The following is a 7853-nucleotide window of genomic DNA, read 5'->3' as shown; positions in this document are numbered from 1 at the left end:
AATACTTTAGCATTTTTCTACTCTTTATTTTAGGTAGTTCCTTTTTCAGAAGCCTAGCTTTTGTGAATTCCAATCTTAGGTATCTAACTTTCCCCATTCATTAATAAAGAATCTTGGGCACTGAACTGTGGGTTTTCAGTTCCACTCAATGGCAAGGCACACATAAGCAGGGATCCTGGTGTTCTCTGATTTTAAAAAATCCATAATTTTCTGTTAAAAATATAACCCCAAATCCATATTTTTTCATGATTTAAATGAAATATATATATATGAGTGTGTGTGTGTATACACACACACACACATGCACATGCACGCACACACACACACACACACACCCCTCATCCACATTTTCCAAGATTAAAATGAAACATCTCTCTCTCTCTCTCTCTCTCTCTCTAGATATCTATATCTATATATACATATACATATACATATATATACATATAGATATCTAGAGAGAGAGAGAGAGAGTGCTTTCATTTTAATCTTGGAAAAATGTGGATTTGGGATTACTTTTTTTAACCAAAAATTAGGGATTGTTTGGGTTTTTTTTTTTTAATGATCAGAGAAAACCAGGATCCCTGCCCATAAGTTAAGCAAGGCATCCAAAGGATGTGCTCTGATACCTCTGTCATTTCTTGGTTCTTATTCTAAGTTACTAAGTATAAATATGGGTGACAACATGGCTCCTAATGACAAAAGGCTATGTTTTGATCCATTTACTTATGATGAATAGTACCTTACACCACAAGTGGTGTATCTGCACTTTTTGAACAACATACAAACACACAATTTATTTTCTTTTAATTGCTAACTCCAGCAAGCAGCTCTTGAATATAAAACAAATGACTGAGAACACTAGTTGACCTCAAAAAGAGTGAGGGGGAGTAAGAGGAGAATATCCACTTCAATCTTAAGGTCCTTGCTCTCTTTGGTAAATATCTCTCAATCTTACATTTAATTAGGAAATACATGAAGCAGCAGTGAAATAAAAGTGGGAATACTTTTCATGGGCATATAAGTTATATCTCTTCCCTTTTGCTTTTAGAAGTAAGTGTGCATTAAGCAGAATCCTAGTAAAACTGCTTCAAAATGAATTGTAGCAAAACTAACAGATCATGTCACCAAGTCTGAAGTTATCAAAAAGTATTTTCAGCACCATTGATGATTTCTGATATCAAGATCCTTTTTTTTTTTCTTTTAATTTTTTTTATTGAAATGCATGAATGCTGCTTTTTTTGAAGGGCGGGATTACAGCTTGAGACAAACAAAACAGTATCTGACAATGGGAAAAAGTTGTCCAAATTTTTCAAACAATTGAATCCTAAGTCCAAGAAATAAAGGAGTTGTCTGAATTCATTCAAGTAGTGTGTGTTATGTTGACCAGCAAATGAGAATGCAAATTGTCAGTGACAAACTGTTAGCACCTCATAAGCCTAGTATCTCACATGGCTTAGTCAAATGTCTGCACATTTCTGCACATACACGTTGAAGGCCTGTTTCCATTCCCAAACCAGCTTTTAGCAATATTTGGTAAGCAGTGCTTCTTGGCTGAATGGTGGTAAATTTTGCAGTCTACCAGCCAGTGAGTCTCTATTAAGAAAGAAATTAGTGTTTTGGAATAAGGTCTGGTGTAATTTGGATGTTTGCACTACATATACTTTCATCTATGATAAAATAAGTTACAATAGCAGTTTTGGCACCATTTAGTCACTTACTTATTTCCATTAGGAAACTGACCACTAAGGCTTATATAATATTGTTACTGCTCACTTGAGGATCAGCTGTGGTATTGCAAATAAAACATTCACTTGGAAGAAGCAGCAATGCTACATTTATTTGTTTCAATTTTGGTGTAAGAATTGCTTAGATATTATGCTGGTTAGGGTGGAAAATATATCTATATAAACCTATTTTTCATGGCTCCCTGAGAATGGTATAGTCCATATGTTCTTATCTCCAAAGTAAATATACAGTATAAAACACAACCAATGTATGCTGGTTTCTGTGCACTCTATGGGTTGAATGAAAGCCCCAACTGGGACTTGTTTTCTTCATCAGCTACAATGGATAAAGTGTGCTCTTTTCCCCTTACTACAAAATGAATAAAAGTGTATATAGCTCCTATGAGCTGCAGGGGAGTTATAATTGTGTTAAGGGAATTAAAGATCAACTTCTTGTAAGAAAAAAGAAAACAAATTTAGGGGCAAGGTATGAGTGAAATTAAATAAGGTCTACAAAAAGAATCAAGGATTAAGTTACAAAGGCAAGAAATTCAAGGAAAATTAACAACTCCACTGTCAAAACTATTGAACCTAGAGTTCATAGATTCATAGAATTTAAGAAACCATTAGATCCTCTAGTCTACTGGGCCTACAACAGGCAGTCAAAAAGCCTGAGGCTGAATAGATTCAGTCTTTGCAGATTTGTCTAAACTGCAAAGATTGAACCAATAAGCAAATGAACAAGCATGCATTTATAATTCAAAAAATATAGCCACATGCCCGCAGTGGCTCAGGCCAGAAGCTTGGGGGCGGGGGGCGGGTGGAGTGTGGGGTGTGCTACAGCATGGCTCTCTGGCAGATAGCAAGCATGGGCTGTATGTTTGCTGCTTCTTCCTGCTGTGCCTGAAGTCTCTGGGATTTGCAATCCATAATCACAGCAACAGGAGTTGCTCATCACTTCCTCTTCCTGCCTCTAGGTGCCTCTGGGACTTGTAGCCCACAGTCTCAGCCAGCACCAAGTAAGCCAGCAGAGCAGGGCAACTCTGTATTTGGGGGGAAGTGAGCTTAATCCTCCTCCCTGGCCCCAGACCCCAGCCAGGGTTTGCCTGGGGTGGGCAGCAGTGAGGCAGCCCTCACTGCTCCAGTTAAGAAGCAGAGGGGTGGGGCCAGTCCTGCTTTCTGGAGCAGACAGCACAGCTCAGGCCAACCCAGTCCAAGACTGAAAAGCATGCTGAGATTCTGGGAAACTCTGATTCAACTTGTAGTGAAAATAGATACTTTTCTCTATGTTTCTTTGTTCCTTGTTTTAGTATTAACCCCTGCATTCTGTAAGTTTCCACCCACATGGTACAGGATAGCCCACTACGTATGTCTTATAGGTTGCTCAGGTTTTGGTTTGAAATGACCAATCAAAATGTAACACGTCAACTGAAAAAAATGCTAGCTCAATAAAAGCCACGTGCGCTCTTTGTTTAGGGTCGACACTGATCTGAGCAACAAGCTCCTCTGTCTGCCTGCTTGCAAGCAATAAAATAGAGTTGGACCCAGCCTGAAAGTGTGACTCTCTTCTAGAGGTTAATTGGACTAGCCTCTAGGGGATAAAATCAGCAATTTATGCAACAAACTTGAACCAGGAAAGAGTCTCGGACAGAAGTTTCATAAACTGGGTTAACCTAACTCAGTTAAGTCTGATATTACTTTTAACCAGGTTTATTTTAAACTAGGTTCAGTCATTTTGAAACTGTTTTTTGTGCACTCAACCTCTGTTCTGTTACAAGTTTAAATCAGTTTCTGATCATGTAACCTGTTTATGTGCAACTTCTGTCCCTAGCCCTGGTGTTCAATCTTTTGGCTCCATGTGTCAGATAAATTGTACAGTAGGCTGGTGCAAATAGAAAAGTATTCAATTTGGATTCGGATTCAGCCAATATGGAGGACAGTGATTCAATTCAGTGATTCAAATCACTGTCTCCATTTGATTAGGCCAAATCAGAATCGGAGATTTGGTGCTGACTCAGCACTGATTTGAAGATTCGGATTGGACGGGGAGAGGCAGGCACAGCCGGGCAACTGCAGGTTCTCCCACAGCTCTGGCTGTGCCTGCCTCTCTCTGGATGGGGAGAGCTGCAGGAGAAGCCCCCATGACTGTCCTACCTGGCCCCATCCCCACCCCTGGCCCCAGTCAGCTGGTGAGCACTTTTTTATTTTTTATTTTTTTAAGTGCCAGGCAGGGGGTGGGGCTGGGCAGGGAAGCCATGGGGGCTTCTCCCGTGGTTCCCCCTGCCCAGGGAGAGGCAGGCACAGCCAGAGGAGCTCCAGAAGAGCCTGCAACCTCCCAGCTATGCCTGCCTCTCCCTGGCTGATCCAAATCTCCGAATCTCTCTGAATCTTTTCTGAATCAATTCAGAGGCTTTGGATTCAATTCGGACCTTTTAACTGGTCTCCCAATTCAATTTTGATTTGAAGATTCAGCTGCCATTTCGGCTGAATCTCCTCTGAATTGAATCGGCGACCAACGTTTCGCACAGCCCTATTGTGCAGGGCTGGTCTGTAGATCAGATCCTGCACAGGACTGGCATATGGGGTTAGGTCCTGTGCATACAGATCCCATATCACACTTGCCAGATCTCAACTCGCACCATGCAGATTAAGCCCCACACCACTTGGATCCTGCCTCACGTCACCTGGATTGGGCCCCACACCTCCACAGGATACTACCCTGTACTGCCTGGATCAAGCCCTGCATGCTCAGATCCCATCTCATGCTGCCTGGATCAGGCCACTGGCTTCCTGGATCTCACTGTGCTGTCCAGGCCCCGTGCCACCTAGATTCTATCTTGTGCTGCCTGTATGAGGCCCTGCACTGCCCAGATCCTGCCTCACATTGTTAGCATGGCCTGATGGATGTATAGGATGACTAGAGGTTGGAAGTCTTTGGAATCTGTGAACTTCTGACTTGGATGATGCTATGACCTACTTATGCTTATGGAGAGTGCATATGCATATAATTCTTAGAGGGAAAACTGTCTGAGGTGAAGTGCTGGTTGATAGATTAGGAACTGTGTGGAGAGTGAGAGTGATGAATGCAGAGATGGATGAGACATATGCACAGCATTGTGATTGGTGTATGTTTTGAATAACATTGATTGACAAGGGGTGTGAGGAGCCCAGTATAAAAAAGAAAACTTGGGGGGGCAGGGAGCAGTTGGTGTGTGTTGCTGGGTGTTGGTGTGTGGCGTCAAGGATGCATGCCTGGTGTGTGTGTGGTGAGCAGTGGTAGTGTATGTTTATATCACGCTTGAAGGAAGAGACAGGAAGAGTGAGATTATGAGAGAGAACTAACATTTGGATATTAGATACTTTAGTGACTTGGGATGACTTACCTGGAGGCGGCTACCTCCCCTATTTCTATTGTTTAGCTGTGATAATGTATCATCTTCCCTGGATTTGAGGTGCTGAGTACCCTGTACAGGGGAAAGGATTAGAAATCTTCACAGTGATTGTTATTCACTGACTGTCACTAATCACAGGACAGACTTTGGTGCTAAATGATACTGTCACCTAGCAGGTGCAGTATCAACAGTGTATCTTCTTACTGCACATGTTTTGTATTGTTGTTTATGTATGTAGTTGGCTGTAGTTCACTGTTGTAATTGTGATTCTTATTACACTTTTCCTTGTTGAATTTCATTTGGTCTCCTTGTCATTAATGGTATCAAATGAGGCTGGGTTGTAGGTCTTTGTTTGATTTGCTGAACCCTGGAATCCACCAACCACAGAGATATTTATTCATAAAAGGGCCCAAAGCTTGGGGGAGGATTAATGACCCTTTTCCCTCTTTGTGGAACCTAGAAAGCCTTGACAGCTCCTTACAACCTGGCCTGGATCAGGTTCTGCACTGCCCCAACCCTGTGTGCCTGATCTAGCATGCAGGGCCATGCTATCCATTCTCAGAGGTCCCTTTACGTTTGGAAATTTGGCAACTTAGGAATGGTAATAAATGCTGTGACCACTTCCCTTCCATGTGAAGCCCTGTGTGGTGGATGACACAGATCTGCAGGGTGAACCTGGCTAAGCAGCCAGGGATTGCATACCCCTGGTCTAGTCTGATATTAAATTTTACTCTTGTATTGAATTAAGCAACACTGAACTGAAAAAAATATATTCCATAATGACAATGAGCTTCAGATTGGAGACATTGAGAAACTGGGGGCTTGCCAATTCCCTTTCTTTAAGGGCTTATCAACTTTTTTATTAAAAAGAAAGATTGTGCATAACTTGAAATTTGAATTTGTCTTACTTCAGCTTCCTGCATCTGACCACTGCTAGATCAAAGTGCCCTTTAGTAATCGATATTTCCTTGAAGAGCTGTATTAGTACATTTTAATCAAGCTATTTTGCAAACTTCTCTTTGATAAACCAACCAGATTGAGCTCCAAGCATCTCCCTGTCACTTTCCCCAACCTCTGATCATGTTTTTCTTTCTCTTTTCTGTGCCCTTTTCAGTTCTTCATCTTGCTTTTAAGAAATGTTTAAATGGCAGGGCACCTTTGGTGCCTCCCACTTTAAGGTAGAAAGGTGATGAGGGCATCTATTTTGGACCCAGAGATATAAGCTGGGCTGCAGTTTGCTGCAGGAGGAAGGAGGTAATATCAGGCTGAGAGGCTGCTCTGGCCATAGTCAGAAAGTATGGGCAGGGACTATGGGGTGAAAGTGACCCCTTTGTCCTGGGTAAGATGTAAAAGTGAATCCTGCCAGGGAAGGGTTGTCTGGTGGGGCTCCTAGTGGTTTGGGAGCCACTAGGAAATGCCAGGACAGTTACATCCCCAGTGAAAGGTGGGTCAAGGCACCTTATAACCCCAGCCCAACATCCCTGGTGGTGTTTTAATGAGTAGGGGAGCCCAGGGCTTGTTAAGGAGCCCTGAGGCAGAGCCCAGACTGGAAGAGGGACCTGGGGCTGTATCAAGGTGGCAGGGAAAGTCTGGGGGTGCAAGTGAGACCCTGAGTGAGAGGGGCAACGAGTACTGAGACCCAGAGAGAGTGGCAATGAACAGAGCCACCCTGTGAGTATGGCCAAGTCAGGAGGCCCAGTGGAGGCATAGTCGTCCAGTGAGAGGCCAGGAGTGAAATAGGCTTATAGTTGTAGATGAGCTCAGTCAATGCTCAAGTGAGGGTAGTGGGAGACACCTAACAGACTCCTTGCCTTGGTCAGCCCCGGTGCAGAGCTAATCCCGAAATCGGGTGAGGCCAGGCAGGATGAGTGGCCCTGAGAGAGGGCAGTATGAATGAGGCAGGGTGAGATCCAGTGGAGTGAGTGGAGACCCCAGTGAGAGAGGGGTGGTGTGTGAGTGGCCCTCCATAGCTGTAGAGAAGAGCTACAACAATGTGCCCAGTTTGCTCCAGCCATAGGCTTAAGAAGTAACACCAGGGTAACATCTGTGAGACATTGGACCTGTGGAGGGGAGGTCAGAGTGGGTAGTAGGCCCTTGTCAGCAGGGCAAGTAATAGCTAGCTTCCCACCTTAGTAACAATTCTTATTTTCCCATCAAGGCGTGGCAGTAAAGCAAAGCGGGTGGTTACCCTAGGATTAGGGCAGCCAGTGAAGACCTAAAGAGGAGGCCATCCTGTTACAATTGACATTAGAACTCTACTAGTTTTGGAGTTAAAATGATAAAATTGTTGAAAACAGATCATAGAACCATTCATTAGATTTCCTCCCACCTGGGGAAGTGTTCTTATCACTGGACTACATCATCTTGCCGACTTTGACTTACTCTGGTCATTAATCTTACATTCTTTTCTGCCCACAGGTTCATCTTCAATAGCAGGACTTGTGGATGGCTCTCCTAGCCTGACACAGACCACGTTATAGCCTTGTAGTCAGGCCACTGTCCTGGGAAGCTGGAAGTGTGTATTTGAATTCCTTCAGAACAAGGAGGGCCTAGAACTCATATTAGCCAATTCCTGATCAGTGCTTTGTATATGCACCACCAATAAGACTGGCACCATTCAGCTAGGTACCTACCCTGGACATGATGTGATTCTGGAGCTGGCCCAGAATCACACACTGCTAATATTCACATTCAAATTAAAAAATAAGGTAGCAAAAAAAAAAAAAAAAAAAAAAAA

Source organism: Gavialis gangeticus, unplaced genomic scaffold (genome assembly GCF_001723915.1).
Source record: "Gavialis gangeticus isolate Ggan-Ray unplaced genomic scaffold, GavGan_comp1, whole genome shotgun sequence".
NCBI lineage: Eukaryota > Metazoa > Chordata > Crocodylia > Gavialidae > Gavialis > Gavialis gangeticus.
This window is presented reverse-complemented; position numbering follows the sequence as displayed.